This window comes from Elephantulus edwardii, unplaced genomic scaffold (genome assembly GCF_000299155.1).
Source record: "Elephantulus edwardii isolate Elephantulus edwardi_28Jun2011 unplaced genomic scaffold, EleEdw1.0 scaffold00345, whole genome shotgun sequence".
NCBI classification, from domain to species: Eukaryota; Metazoa; Chordata; class Mammalia; order Macroscelidea; family Macroscelididae; genus Elephantulus; species Elephantulus edwardii.
The window spans coordinates 472676-488416 of NW_006400095.1; the positions used below are offsets into that span (position 1 = coordinate 472676).

Genomic DNA, 15741 nt, shown 5'->3' on the forward strand with positions numbered 1-15741 from the left:
GGAGCCTCAGAATCTTTGCCTCCAAGGAGCCACCCGGTTTAACCCTTTCCAGGATGAATCTGTTTGTTTTCCTAGCAGTCCATGGTGTTCTCAATACTCTTCTCCAGCACCACAGCTCAAAGGCATCAATTCTCCTTCTATCCTCCTTGGTCATTGTCCAACTCTCATAGGAAAGCTATAATCAGGAAACAGATTCATGTACTCAGTGAACTTTCTGAAATTATTTGCAAAATGTTGGGCATGCACAGCTTCTCCAAGGACAGCAAGCCATAGAACTTCATTCTGGAAAGAATGAGAAGTCACACACAGAGAGGACGCTGGTGAAGAAGGTGCTGACATATGTATTTACTGACTGTTCATACACATCCATTTTGTGTATTCCAACCCACTTAAGAAGAAATCTGAGTAAACGTTTGGACTGTAAATTGGCTGGGAATTTCTGAAATTCGTCATACCTGAAAAGATTTATCCAATGCATTCTGTAATTCAAGAGAAGAAATGCACTTTGATCCCTTCTGAAAGTTTTATTTCCTATTCTTTCCCATAAATTCCTAGAAAACATTGTAAGATGAGGATAAGGAATCCTCATCTTAGTTCTCTCCTGTAATTCTTTTTCTGCCCACTTCAACCCAAACTTACTGTTTTATTCTTGTTGGATGGAATTAGAGAACTGCTCTTTTCCACCATGTCATGAAATCCGTCAGTGTTGTTTTACTATTGGGCTGAGTGTGAGGTGTTGAGCAGATACTGACAAAGTGACCCTGCGTACAACAGAACAAACCCTGTCCAACCCTACCCCTGCTCACGACCTCGGCTCACTCTCACTGCTGTCATTGAGGGGTCCATCCATCTTGCTGCAGGTTTGTCTTTCCTTCCCTAATCACCTGCGTTTCCAAGCATGTCTTTTTTTCAGTGTCTGACCCATCCTGATAACATGTCCAAAATGTAAGAGATGAAGTCTCCACCATCTTTTGCTTTTAAGGAGCACTTGGGAATCATTTCTTCCAAAATTGCTTGATTCGGTGGTTTTGACAGTCTGTGATTATTCAACATTCTTCAACAGCATACTTCAAATGCATCCGTCCTTTGCTATTTCTTACTCATTGTTTTCACATGCATATGGAGCAATTGAAACTTTCACCTTTTGGATCAGGCATATCTTAGTCATCCTCGATCTTTAGCATGTTAAAGAAGTCCTTGGCAATAGATTTGCCCAGTGCAAATGTTTTGGTATTGTTCTTCTTATTATTTAATTTTAATGAAAGTTTACAGAGACATAGGGTTTTCAGTAATTCAGTGTTGCACTTTTCTCTCTACCCCCACCAGCCCGCCCCCCAATTCACTCTTTGCCTTAAAAGTAAAACTCTTCATTGTTATGTAGTCCCTCCTCCCAAGTCCACTCCACTGTGCAACCTTCATTCTGGACTCCTGTCATGACAATAATACCTAATCATATATCCCTTTTAAACAGTTCTCTCCCTCATCTGTTTCAATGCAGTAGACATCATTCCTGCCCCCTTTTCTGTCTTCCTTCAACCCCAATGTCAGTCCTGTTTTAACTGCTCCTTCCTCTGATGTTGATTGTTGGTCTAGTAAGATGAAGTCTTTGACAACTTCGTTCTTTTCTCCATCTGTCTTGATGTTGTCTACAAGTCTAGCTGTAAGGACTTTTATTTCCTTATTTTAAGACGTAATCCATGCTGAAGGCTATAGTATTTGATCTATAAGGAGTTCTCATGACATAATGCATAGAATGTTGCACTACTAATTGAAGGATCAGAAATTCAAATCCATCAGTTGCTCTTGGGAAGACAGACAGTCTTCCCACCAAAGATTTCTAACTTCAGCATCCCGGTGGAGAGTCATGATGGTTTGAAGCCAACTTGAGAGCGGTGAGTTTTGATCCAGTTTAAGTAATTCATACTTATTTCGTGCATGCTCTTTATTTTCCAGCACACACATTAAAACTATTTGTAATATCAGGTTTTGAGCATTGTAGTACTTTGAATCTACTTTCAGTAACTATCTTCTCTAATTGTCTAATCATCTAATTGTCCTAATGATAACCATTTGGAAAATTTAAAAAGCCTTTAAATTTAGGAAATGTTTGCAGTCCATTTTGAAATTTAGCGATTTATATTCTTAAAAATGTTTTATTTTAGGAACTATTGGCAAAATAAATTTAAAAAACACCTTGAAAAAGAGTAAATTTCTACTTTTTAAGATGTCTTTTTTAACAGAAAACTCCAGTAGCAGGGAGAAAATGGTATTATGTAAAAATTTCATATATTTAAAGACTCTTTAATGAGTTCCCCTTAGATATTGACTCTATAAAATATATTGCCTATATATTTAATTACATTTGCCTTACATTTTACCTTAAAAATTCTGTATATCCTAAAACAACAATATTTTTAAATACACTCCATTTCATTAGAAAATTGCAGAAACTTAAAGTCACAGAGAAAAACAAAGATTTGTTGAGATAAATGTCCAGATAATTAGCGTTAAAAAATAATTGTTCTTTATTTCATACTTTACTACAAAAACACCACCCTTTCCTCTTGACATTTCTTGCCATTTTCCCCCAGTTTGAGATCTCTCTCAGCTCCTAAGAGTTAACAAAACCGGAACATTCATATCATCCTACCCTTGGCGTTTAATGAAAGGTGTCTCCTTGCCAATGAACCATGGAAAAAAGAGATTGGATAATACATTTTGAAGCCTAGTCATGAATCTATTTGTATATTATATACACACGTATTCTTTTGTTCTCGTTTTACACAAGGAAAATAAGGACAGCAATTATTCATTGCAAATGTAAGCAAGCTTTCATTTATTCACTCAGTCTACAAACACGTGTTGAGAATTGAAAATATGCAAGGCACTATTTTGAACTCTGCTGGAGAATGTAATAAACAAAAAACCCATCAGGAAGAAGATTCATTTGACTTTCTAGATAAAACATATATGTCAGAAATTCCTTACAATTTATGGAACCTAATAACATTTGTTTTCTGGCATGTACATAAGACAGTGTGTGTTGTTAGGTGTCATCAAACAACAAATATTGCTGTTAATTTCAACTTGTGAAGACCCTTCAGCCTGTTTTTTGAGGCTGTCCATTTTAAGGAGATGATGGATTTGAGCAGTCAGCCTTTTAGTCAGCCCGATACATAGGGTCGCTATGAGTCGCCTGTGACTCGATGGCACTTAACAACAGTAACATCAACATAGAGAGAGAGATGCTACCAAGCCAAAGGTGGGTGACTTTTAATCTGCGGTCCTCAGGCCTGTCTTTCATTGTTTTTGTTCAGACATTCCTCTAGGTCATAGAGCCCTGGTGTACAAGTTGCCGTGCAGCGGTAACTTGTAGTTGCTGTGAGGCTGAACACTGTGACACTGATGTGTCAAATGCGTTAATGGTTGGCTACCCAACGCGAACAGAAAGTGGGGTGGACCTCCCAATTAAAACAAGCTTGGAAGGAGGAGTGGCATCCACTTCCATAATAGCTTGCCTCCAGAAACCCTATGAACCTGGAGAAAGGATGAAAGACACCCAAGCGTTGGGGACTCTCCTTCATAGGGTTACTATGAGTCACCTGCGACTCGACGGCACTTAACAACAACAATACAAAACACACTGTGTCACTAAGGCCACACGTATGTATTATCATATATTTCTATTCCATTCTTGCTATATAAGTAAAATGTACTAATTGATAAAAGGGCCTTGGGGTTAAAATATCTGTGTTCAAATCCCAGCTATTTTATTTATAAACAAAGCGACATTGGACAAATTAAGTAATTTCTCAATGACTTGATAAAATGGGGATCACATAATGTTCTCTTTCTCTCTGAGGGTATTGTTTTGAGTTTTAAGAAAATGTTAGGTGCCATTGAGTAATGCCATGCAAATTCGCTATGTCCATGCAATCAACAGGTCAAAACCCTCCTCCCAACTTTCACTGAACTTGAGTCCACTGTAACTATTGTGTCAATCCATGTCTTTGAGATTCTCTCTCTCCTTCATGGACTACCCACTTTTCCAACTATTAAATATATCTCTGCTTCCTGCCACACACAAAACAACAACAGCAATAACCTAGACTAGTGCTGAATACAGAACACAGTTCAGTTAGTGCTGGTTATTGTTAGTATCAAAGTTGAGATGGTTGAATTCAAATTTAGCTGATTGAAGATCTCACTAAAGCCAGTCTATCCCCCAAAGCTGTACCTCTAACATGTTACTTCCCTAAAACTGTCCTAAAAAGGGATTGCAGCTGGTCACAACACCTCTTCATTACTGGAGCCTGCCCATACAGTGCTTCCCAGCCTTGAAAGAGTGTCCACAATTCTGGACAGAACTACGAAGGCAATTTGTGAAATTAGTGTATTAAGCATTTGTAACAGGTTTTTGGAGGACTGAATGGGATAAGTGCATGTGTTTAGATGATAGAGAATACCATACTGAATGTAGAGTCACTGTAAGAGTCTGGAGTCAAAGACACAAATTAGGAGTCTTTATCAAAGTATGGACATGTGATGAGTGCACAAGCTAGACATTGTACCATCCATCAGCAGTGAACAATTAGCTTTGAAGATTTAAGAGGGAAATTCTGAGGTATCTCTGGGAAGTTTTGTTCACATGACTGAGAAAAAGTATATCATGAACTTCTTGGAAAATGCAAATGAAGGAGTAGGTTCAAGGGAGAAGTTAGTATCTTTTTGTTGAGATATACTGAAAGACTCTATCTTAACCCATCTAACAACAACAACAAAATAATCTTTGGTTATGTAGTTCAAGTTAGCATTATAAATTTGGGTTAAATAAAAGCAAGGGTTAAATCTTGAGTATAGAAATAATTATGTGGGGTGAGAATAGCTGAGGCATGGATAAATTCAGAGAACACACTGACGAGAAGGAAGAATATCAGAACATTAATCAAGATTGGAGGAAACCCAGGAACAGGTAGTGTTTTGAAAGCCAAAGGAGAAGGCCATATTCAAGATGGCAGAAGAGTCAGGACTGTGTAATATGATAGAGTAAGTCAGACCATGATTGAGAAAAGGTCTTTTTTTCCTTATGTGCGTACTCCAGTAACTTTAGTCCTATTCACAGGTAAGAAAGAATGCAAACTGAAGAAGGTTAAGGAATGAGCAGGAAATTGGGAGGGGGTGGCAGCAAGTTTAAAACAGTCAAATTTGACAAAAGGACGAGAGAGATATGTGTTTGGGGGGATCTTGTTGTTGTCGTTAGGTGCCATCAAGTTGAGTACTTCCCATAGCAGCCCTCTGACCAGATCTGAACCCTGTACTATCCTGTGGCGTTCTCAGACATTCTGACACACTAGAGTCCATTACAGTAATCACTGTGTCAATCCATTTGGTTAAGTTTCTCTCCATCTTTGGGCAATCCCCCATATTTCCAAGCATGATGTCTTTCTCCAAGGCATAGCCTCTTGTTTTGTTTTGTTTTTGTTTTATTTTTTTAAATTTTATTTTATTAATTTTAATGAACATTTACAGAGATTTTGGATTTTTGTTCATTCATTGTTGCACTTTTTTTCTTTACTTCCCTCCCCCCTGATTTGTTTTGTTTTTAGGACATGAGGAATGTCAGCTTAGCTTCTACTGTTAGGAGAAGGAAATAGTGAAAGTAGACATGGGAGGGGTTTTGTAGGAGAAGGAAGCCGAGCCGAGCATGTTAATTAACCAAAAGTCCAGTGGAAATGAAGTTAAATAAGAAGCAGGGTGGAAGTGTTATTCTTGGAAAGGAAGGTCACGTATGTATATCTTCTTCAGTTGTAATGGGAAGGATGAAGAAATCTAGTGAAGATGGAGAAATTTCAACTCATATGTACCACTCCCTTATTTTACAGATGAAGAAATGGAGGCTCAGAGTTTAACTTATAATTGTACTTAACCTTGGAACATCAATTACTCATATGCAAATTCAACTTGAGGCTGAAGAAAATGAAAATAAGTCCACAGGAAACAAGACATGATCTTGATGAATTTCATCTGAATTTCAAGATCATCTTAGGAATAGGTTTGAGGCATTGAACACCAAGGATCAAAGACCAGATGAGTTGTAGGATGTTATCAAGCATACCCACCATGAAGAAAGCAAAAAGAGCAGAGAAAGAAAAAAATGAAGTGAATGCCAAAAGAGACTCTAAAAATTGCACTGGAGCATCAGGAAGCTAAAACAAAAAGAAAACATGCTGAAATAAAACAGCTGAACAGAAGATTTCAAAGGGCTGCTCAGATAGACAAAGCAAAGAATGAAAATGGACGCATAAAACTATAATGTGCAAAGAGCTGGAATTTGAGAATAGAAAGGGAAGAACTCACTCTGTATTTTTCAAGCTGAGAGGACTAAGAACAAATTGAATCTTCAAGTCACAATATTGAAAGATGCTGTGGGCAATATTTTGAATGACCCAGAAAGCATCAAAAGAAGATGGAGGGAGTAAATAAAATCACTGTACCAGAAAGAACTGATTGGCACTGAAAATTTCAGGAAGAACCCTATAAACAGAAGCCAATGGTAATGAAGGAGGAAACGGAAGCTACATTGAAGGGGCCCAGGAAATGATGGGATATCAATTGACTTATTTCAATTAACAGATGCACCCTTGGAACTCATCAGTTCATGCCAGGAAATTTGGAGGAGAGCTGTCTGGCCAACAGATTGGAAGAGGTGCAAATTTGTTCCTTTCCCATTAAAGGTGATCCAACAGAATGTGGAAACTATCACATAATAGCATTAATTTCACATGCAAGCAAAATACTGCTGAAGATCATTCAAAACCAGCTGGAACAAGATATAGATAGGGGACTTCCAGAAGTTCAAAGAGAATTTAGAAGAGGCCAATGCACCAGGGACAACCTTGCTGATGTCCGATAGACTGTGGCTGAAAGTAAAGAATACCAGAAGAATGTCTGTTTTGTGCTTTATTAACTATGCAAAGGCATTTGACTGTATGGATCATAATAAGTTGTGGCTAATATTGAAAAGAATGGGAGTCCCAAAGCACTTAAGTGCTTATGCGAAACGTGTGCCTGGACCAGGAAGCTGTTGTGAGAATAGAGCAGGGGAACACTGCATGGTTTAAAATAAAGAAGGGAGTGTGTCACGGTTGTATTCTCTGTCCCTACCTATTTAATCTGTTTTTTGAGCAAATTATTCGAGAAGTTGGACTCTATGAAGAGGAGTGTGGCATCAGGATTGGAGGGAGATTCATTAATATCCTGTGTTATGCAGATGACATACCCTTGCTTGCTGAAAGTGAGGAGGACTTGAAGCACTTGTTGCCAAAGATCAAGGAATGCAGCCTTGTCATATGGGTAGCATCTAAATGTCAAGAAAACAAAGATTCTTATCACTGGACCAATAAACAACATTTTGATGGATGAAGAGATTGAAACTGTCAACAACTTCATCTTGCTTGGATCCATAATTAACACCCTTAGTCTCAGCAGTCGGGAAATAAAGAGACAAATTGTACTGGGAAAAAAACTGCAGTTAGAGGCCTCTCCAAATTATTGAGGAGCAATGATGTCAGTTTGAGGACTAAGGTGAGTCTGATTCAGGTCATAGTCTCTCCAATCACTTGCTACGCATCTGAGAGCTGCATTGGGAATAAGGTTGACCAGAGAATTGACGGCTTAGTCTTCAAGATGGTGTAGCCAGAGTGCGTGATGAGGCTTCATTTCACATTCTTTGAGCATGTTGTTAGGAGGACATGATGCTAGGAAGGGTGAAGGGTCAGTGAAGGAGAGAAATACCTCTGACCAGGTGGATTGACACAGTGACTGCTGCAATGGGCTCTTGCTTGTCAGGAAGTGTGAGGATGGCACAGGATAGAACAGGGTTGAGATCTTTTGTTCATTGGGTCCCTATGAGTTATACTTAACTCTACAGCACCTAACAATAACAAGCCTTGAAACTGGGCAGTACAGACAGGTAGAAAGAGATCAATAGCCACTTCTTTTGTTTCATTTTGTTTTTCAATAAAAAATATAATTGTGAGTTTAACAAATGTTCACATTTTGATTAATTAATTATTGCACATTTTTACCCTCTCTCCCTCCCTTCTTCCTCCCCCAGTTCACATTTTTGGATATTTTAAGATATTCATTCATTGTTGTACAATTACTTCTCTCCCCTCCTCTTCCCCCAGTCCTCTTTGCAATGTACCTCTTATTCTGGGCTGTTGTTGTATGGATAATACCTAACCATCTACTCTTTTAAAATAGTACTTTCCTTCATCTGTTCCAGTGCAATGTTCATTATCTATCCACTCTTATCCTATACTCAGTTGTTGCTGCTGTGATCTGTGAAGGCACCTTGGTAGCAAAGCTCTAATAATGAAAATTTATTCCCAGGAGCAAAGATTAAAATGGATATTCACATTTTCTTGTTGCATTTTATTTTTAGAAAACATGAATAAGTACATATGCATAATAAATAATCTAAAATAGTTGCAAAGCTGGGTATCAGGCTGTTTCAACTAAACCATTTCCTGGCTGTAAATCTCATGGGCCGACATGTCATTTGGGAGATTAAGTATCAAAGTGACAATAAAACAAAACCAAGCTAATCTTTCAACTCACACACAGAGTCTGGAATATTTCTTGTATGCTTAATCTTAGAATAGTTGTAGCATTTAAATCCTGAAAGTTCCCCTAAGCTCCCCTGTGAATAATGCAACATTGGCTTTAACTATCTCCTGCTCCAATGATATTGCTAATACATATTGCCCAGTAATTCAACTATTTTTTTCTATAGCTGGTGCTTTTTGTTTGTTTTAGTTAAATTTTTATTACTGATTTTTGTTTGTTTGTTTGTTTGTTTTCTTAATTTCAATGAACATCTAGAGAGATTTTGGCTTTCCAATCAATCATTGTTGCACTTTTCTCCCCACCCCTATATCTGGTTCTTAAGAGGTCAACCAGCTCTGTCAAACTTTTTCTTTACTTATATGGATATTATACCACTTGAAACCATACTCAGTCTTTCCTTAACTACTGTATCTCCTCTCATATCTTCTCTTGATTCTCATTTCTATAAACTTGCCTCATCCACACATGCGCAAGCACAACTATCACTCTTGAAAAGAGTGTAGGATTAGCAGTGTTTGAGTTAAACTATATCAAGACACAAAGGAAGTGCTAATTGTTCTTAGGAATCCTTTAAATAATTATGCTATCAACAGTGAGTTACTGATAGGTAAATAGAGATAATTCCATTTTCATAGTAGTGTTTTTGCTTTAATGTCATCTTGCAAATAAAGCAGCAATTAATTAAAAATGAAAAAGCCGAACTACTCACTCAGTAGTGAATGGGTGATTACCACATATAAAATTTAGTAGCTTGGTGATTATTAACATAAATTATTCAGTTTGTAGGTATCAGTTGTAAATATGTGGGTGAGTATATGAAGCTTCTTGAGATGAAGTTATATTATCAATTATTAGCGTTGTGTCAGTTACGATATGTTAAACAATAATGATTCTATTTTTGACAAACTAAGGAATGGTTAAAGTGGTGTGTTTATACATGACCACTTCCTGGGTCTCTCTTCTTGGTTAATAATGGGAGGAGATGTGAACCAGTCACATAGCAATAATCTTCAAGAATTACCAACTAATCCTGTAGCAATAAGTAATATGTGTTTCTCAGAAGTAACTTCTCTGGCAAATGCTGTAGAAAAAATATGGATAGCAAACAGTTTTGACACCGATTTCTGTTCATCCTTCAAGCCTACAATGAATAAGCTTGATGTCAACAGTAATGAGGGAAGAAGTTCAGATGCATTGAAGACAGTGGCAAAAAATAAAGTCCAGAAATTGATAGGATACCAATTGATATGTTTCAAGTAACAGATGCAGCTCTGGAAATTTGGAGGACAGCTGCCTGGGTAACTGAATGAAAAAGATATTGATATTTGTTCCCAGTTACAAGAAAGGAGATCCAACAGAAGGTGGAAATTTTTAAACATATAATTAATGCAGATGACACAACCCTGCTTGCTGAAACTGAGGAGGACCTCATGCACTTGCTGCAGTGGGTCAAGGACTGCAGCCTTCAGTATGGACTGAGGCTCAATGTCAAGAAGACAAAGATTCTCACCACTGGACCAATTGGTAGCATCAGGATGGATGGCGAAGAGATTGAGATTGTTCACAGCTTCGTTTGCTTGGCTCCACAGTCAACACTCTTGGCACCAGCAGCCAGGAAATCAAAAAACGTATTGCGATGAGAAAGTCTGCTGTTAGGGACCTCTCTAAAATATTCAAGAGCAGCGGTGTGTCTCTGGAGACTAAGGTGCGTCTGATACAGGCCATGGTCTTAGCAATCACTCATTATGCATCAGAGAGTTGGACAATGACTAGGGAGGATAGAAGGAGAATTGATGCCTTTGAGCTGTGGTGCTAGAGAAGAGTATTGAATGTACCATGGACTGCCAAGAAAACAAACAGATTCATCCTGGAGAGGGTTAAACCAGGCTACTCCTTGGAGGCAAGGATTTTGGGGCTTCGTCTGACATACTTTGGACATGTTGTAAGGAGGAACTAGTCCTTGGAGAAGGACATCATGCTTGGGAGTGTGGAGGGACAGCACAGGAGGGGAAGACCCTTTATGGTGGATTGATCCAGTCACTGAGGTAATTGGGATGGTTGTGTCAGAGGCAGTGCGATTGGCACAGGATAGAGAAGGGTTTAGGGCTGTTGTACATAGGGTTGCTATGAGTCACAAACAACTTGACGGCACATAACAACAACAACAGCAGCAGCAACATCATTAATACCACATGGTCACAAACAATAGCTGACAGTGATCCAAAAATGACTAGAACAGAACATTGACAGAGAACTGTCAAAAGTTCTGAGACTAGAAGAGGCCGTGGCACTAGGGATATCATTGCTGATGTCACATGGATTTTGGCTGAAAGCAGAGAATCCCAGGAGAATATTTATGCTCCATTGACTTTGCAAAGGTGGTTGACTCTAGGATCACAATAAGCTATGGCTAACACTGTAAAAATGGGCACTCCAGAACACGTAGTGGGACTCATGCAAAATGAAAGGAATATGTGATTAGGCATTATACATATGACAACAATCTTAAACAAGGGTTGCGTTGCAGGGTGGACTAGGGGAGCAGGAAGAGGAGGGAAAAAAATGTGCAACAATAAAACAATATATTAAAAAAGCCATCCAGACTTATATCTAGATCAATAATAAGCTCTAGTCTGAACATAGCAAGGGAACATTGCATGGTTCAAAATTTAAAAAGATCTGCATCGGGGCTGTCTCCTTTCTCCTTACCTATTCAATCTATATGCTGAGCAAAATATTTGAGACGCTGGACTCCATGAAAGAAGGATGTAGCCTTCGAACTGGGGAAGATGCATCAACTCCCTGCATTACCCAGATGACACCATCTTTCTTGTTGAAAGCAAGGAGGACCCGCGTGCCTACTGCAGATCAACGACAGAAGCCTTCAATATGGATTGCAGCTCAACATCAAGAAGACAAAAGTCCTCATCACTGGACCTTTAAGCAACACCCGTATGATAGACAGAGGAAAGACTGAAGTTGTCAACGATTTCCCCTTACTTGTATCCACATCAACATCTTGAGACCAGCAATCAGGAGAGATCAGAAGATGAATTGTGTTGGGAAATTACGATGCCAGGCACCTCTCCAAAGAGTTTAAAAGCAAGATGTCCATTTAAAGACCAGAGTGCACCTGATTCAAGCCTGTTTTCAATGACTTGCTGTGTATCTGACAGCAGGACAATGAATAAGGATGACAGAACAATTGACGCCTTTGAGTTGGTTGTTGAAGGAGAGTCTTGAATAGCCCATTAACAGCCAAAATAATAAACAGATATGTCTTGGAGAAAAATAAATCCAGAGTATTCCTGAGAGGCAAGATGGTGAAGCTTTATCTCACATGCTTTGGGCATGTTGGTAGGGGGCACTATTCCTTATAAAGGGACATCATGCTTGGAAAGGTAGATGGTCAGTAAATGAGAGATGGACTCCCAACAAGATGGTTAATACCATGTCTGCAGCAATGGGCTCAAATGTACCAGAGATGATAAGGATGGTACAGAATAGGACAGGGTTCAGATCTGGTTTTCATAGGGTCTCTATGGGTCATTCTCAATTTGACAAAGCCTAATAATAATAACAAGAACGCCCAACATTTGTTACCAGGCTGTGCATTTCCATGACTATAAGCTATTGTTTTGAAAGCAAGTCTGTTTTTTCTATTATTGATAAAGTTACATATCCTTTTATAGTTAGGCTTAATAACAGAGATAGCAGTTTTCTCTCTAGGAGACACCATGCAAGCAAACATATGCTTCAGATCAAATCCTGATTCTGTGTTATAGCTCAATAATTTTTATATTGCTCTAAAAGATGTTTAAGTGCTTATACTCTAGTTTTTGCTACGCATATGGAATTTTCTGGTTCCACCCGGGAGCTGGTGTTGAGGGCACTGTGGTTTAGCGAAAAGAGTTTGTGTTTTATGCACACATTGGAGTTGGAACCCACTGACTGCATGATCTCTGACTTCACTGATCTGCATAGCCTCCTGAGACTCAGTTTCTTGCTGTATAAAATGGAAATATATTCCCTTCCTGGCACACAGAGCTTTCATTAGAATGAAGCTTGCTTAGCTCATCTCATTCCCACACCTCTGCCTGACCTCTAAAACCTGAAGTGCCCGAGAGCACATCCTGAGCTCAGCTTCACTTTTCAGTATCAGCTGGAGTTGTCACGTTAACTTAGTGGCAGGTGAGTTTCACCAGTTGTTCTGAGGGAGGAAGATGGACTATCTCTCCCCGTGTGACTTACAACCTCCAAAAACTCACTGGAGGGTCAGTTATGGATTGATTACGAGTTGGTTTTGACTCTATAGCAGTGGATTACTTCCTAAACTACCACATCCATTTCTATGAGTTATAATGCCTCTTCTGTTATGATAATTCAACTCAACTCTTTGCCTTGAAGTCTCAGCCAACTCATAGCTGACCCTCCAGCAGCTTTTCAAAGGCAGTAAATCACCTGGGAGAAGATTGTCTATCTCTCTCCAGCACAGCAACTGGTGGGCTTGAGCCTCCCATCTTTGGGTTGGCAGAGCAACTCTTTACCCATTGCTGTAGTGGTGGTGGTGTGCCATCGAATCAGGACTGACTCATAACTGACCCAATAGTGGGTTTTCAGAGACAGTGAATTTCACAGGAGGAGAGTATCCATCCTTCTCTCATGTAGCAGCTAAAGGATTCAAACCGTGTGCCTCTGAGATTGCAGATGTTTCTTACTACTAGGCCACCAGAGCTCCATCTGTAATTATCAATTATATAATCTAGTCCTACCTTCGAGATGAATTTGTCTAATTGTCTCCTTAACATCACTACTTGGAAATCTAAATGACATTTAAAATTTACTTGCCCACATTTTTTGATCTCCAATCACCCTTCCACTTCTGTCAACCACTACTTCCTTCAGATAGTACCATTTCGATGAATGGGACCTGTCCCTCATTTTCCACATTGAATTCCAAATAGGTCTCAAATCTGATGCTTTATTTTCATCTTTACTGATATCATCCTAATTTAAACTGGAATGATCCCTGTACTCTGCTCCCAAAAGATTATTTTCTAACAGTTTCCCTTTTTATTGGGATATAATAAATTACCAATAATTTAGCAGCTAAGATGAATATATTTTACTGTGTAGTTTCCAAAAACTCTATGAACTTGGAGAAATGATGAAAGTTCAGGTCTTTCATTCATAGGATAGCTATGAATCATCTATGATTCAAAAGCAGTTAGCACCACCACCATCATCACCACTACCACCACCACCACCACCACCAACAACAACAACAATGAGAGAACTCTAATGGCCTAGTAGATAGAAAGTTATGCTACCACACCAAAGATGGGTGATTTTAATCTGCAGCTCTCAGGACTGGTTTTAATTGTTTTTGGTCAAACATTCTTCAAAGTGGTATAGCACTGGTCCATCCATTTGCTGTACAGAGGTAACTTGTGGCCACTGTGATGCTAAACACTATGACATAGGTGTGTCAAATGTGATAATGGTTACCCATGGTGGACAGTGTTTGGTGGAGCTCCCCAATTAAAACAAGCTTGAAAGCAGGAGTGGAATTCACTTCCAAAATAACTTGCCTCCACAATAGCATGCCTCTGGAAACTCTGAACTTGGAGAAATGATGGAAGTTATTCAAATGTTCAGGTCTTCCATTCATAGCGTGCTATAAGTCATCTAAAACTTGACAGCACTTAACAACAACAACAACAACAAGTTTCTATGAGTCAAGAGACCTCTCCCTTGGATCTCAGCTGCTGAGAAGTCAAGTTGTCAGTGGGGTTGATGATCTCAGCAGAGGCTCCAGATCTTCTCCAAAGCTCATTTTCATTGTTGACAGAATGTGGTTCCTTTGGGTGACATGGGCCCATATATATGTTGGCTATCAGTGGAGATCTGGTATCTTAATGCTAAGGAGTTGGACTGCAAAGGCATGCAGCTTGAATCCACCAGCTGCTCCATGGGAGAAAGACAGGCAATCTCCTCCAGTGTGATTTACTGCCTTGGAAAATCTGTTGGAGGCTCAGCAAAGACTCAGCTCCAAATTGAAGGTATACAACAACAAAAACATCATCATCAGAAGAAGGTCATTGTCTTGATTTCCTAATGCTTCCATAATAAAAACATAGCATTAGTGGGTGACTTTAAATGATAAAAAATATTTTGTCATAGTTCCAAAAGTTAGATGTCAAATTCGGGATGTGGTTCCCTGGGAAGAGGTCCTTTGCTTATTCCAACTTCTAATACTTCCAACAAAACTTGCTTTGTACTACTGGCCTTATGGATGTATCTTCTCTTTTCATTTGCCACTGCATGTGTCTTTGTGTTTATTCTGCTATTAATTGAGAAGTGTCTGGGAAGGGTTTGGAACCCATTCCTTCACAGGCATGGTCTCACTGGCATAACAAAAGAAAAATTTGTTTTTTCCAAACAGGCTCATATTTATTGGTAAAAAAAAAATTAATTAGAATTTCAACAAAAGAATTCTGAGAGACATAGTTCATCCATAAATAATTCCTCCCAACTCCTAAAGGTGTTGTTAGGGCCTTATGACGTGACTCATTCCTCTGACAACACTCTAGCTAAGGGCTTGACTAATGATACAAGGCCCACTCAAGATAGCCTGTCATTTTATTAATGTGAAATAAATTAACACAGATCTTAATGACTTCTGCAAAACCAATTCACTTTGCTATAAAAGTAACATAATAGCAGAAGTGAGAGTCCATTATTTCAGAGGTTCAAACCACGGAGAATAGGAAGTGATTATACAAGGCAAATATATGAGGGGATAAAAAACCACTGGGTCATTTTAAAACTCTGCCCACCACATCTTTCTTTATTTCTTAATCTACCCAATAGCCACTCAGTTTTATGTAAATAAAACATGTGATTGCATAATTAATTTACTATGTTCCAATTACTTCTTATTGTATTTAAGATGAAATTCAACTTCCCTATCATGGTCTATAAATTGATATGTAAACTGATATGAACTGTTGTTGTTGTTGTTATGTGCCGTCGAGTTGCCTGCGACTCATAGCAACCCTATGTATAACAACCCTAAACTCTGCTCTGTCCTGTGCCAATCCCATCTCC

The 15741-nt window shown here is 38.8% G+C and overlaps 1 protein-coding gene across 1 annotated transcript in view; it reads left to right on the plus strand.

The window, feature by feature from the left end:
* SLC13A1 (solute carrier family 13 (sodium/sulfate symporter), member 1) overlaps positions 1–15741 on the plus strand; it is an 85431-nt gene that overhangs the window by 42551 nt on the left and 27139 nt on the right. The window lies entirely within an intron of this gene.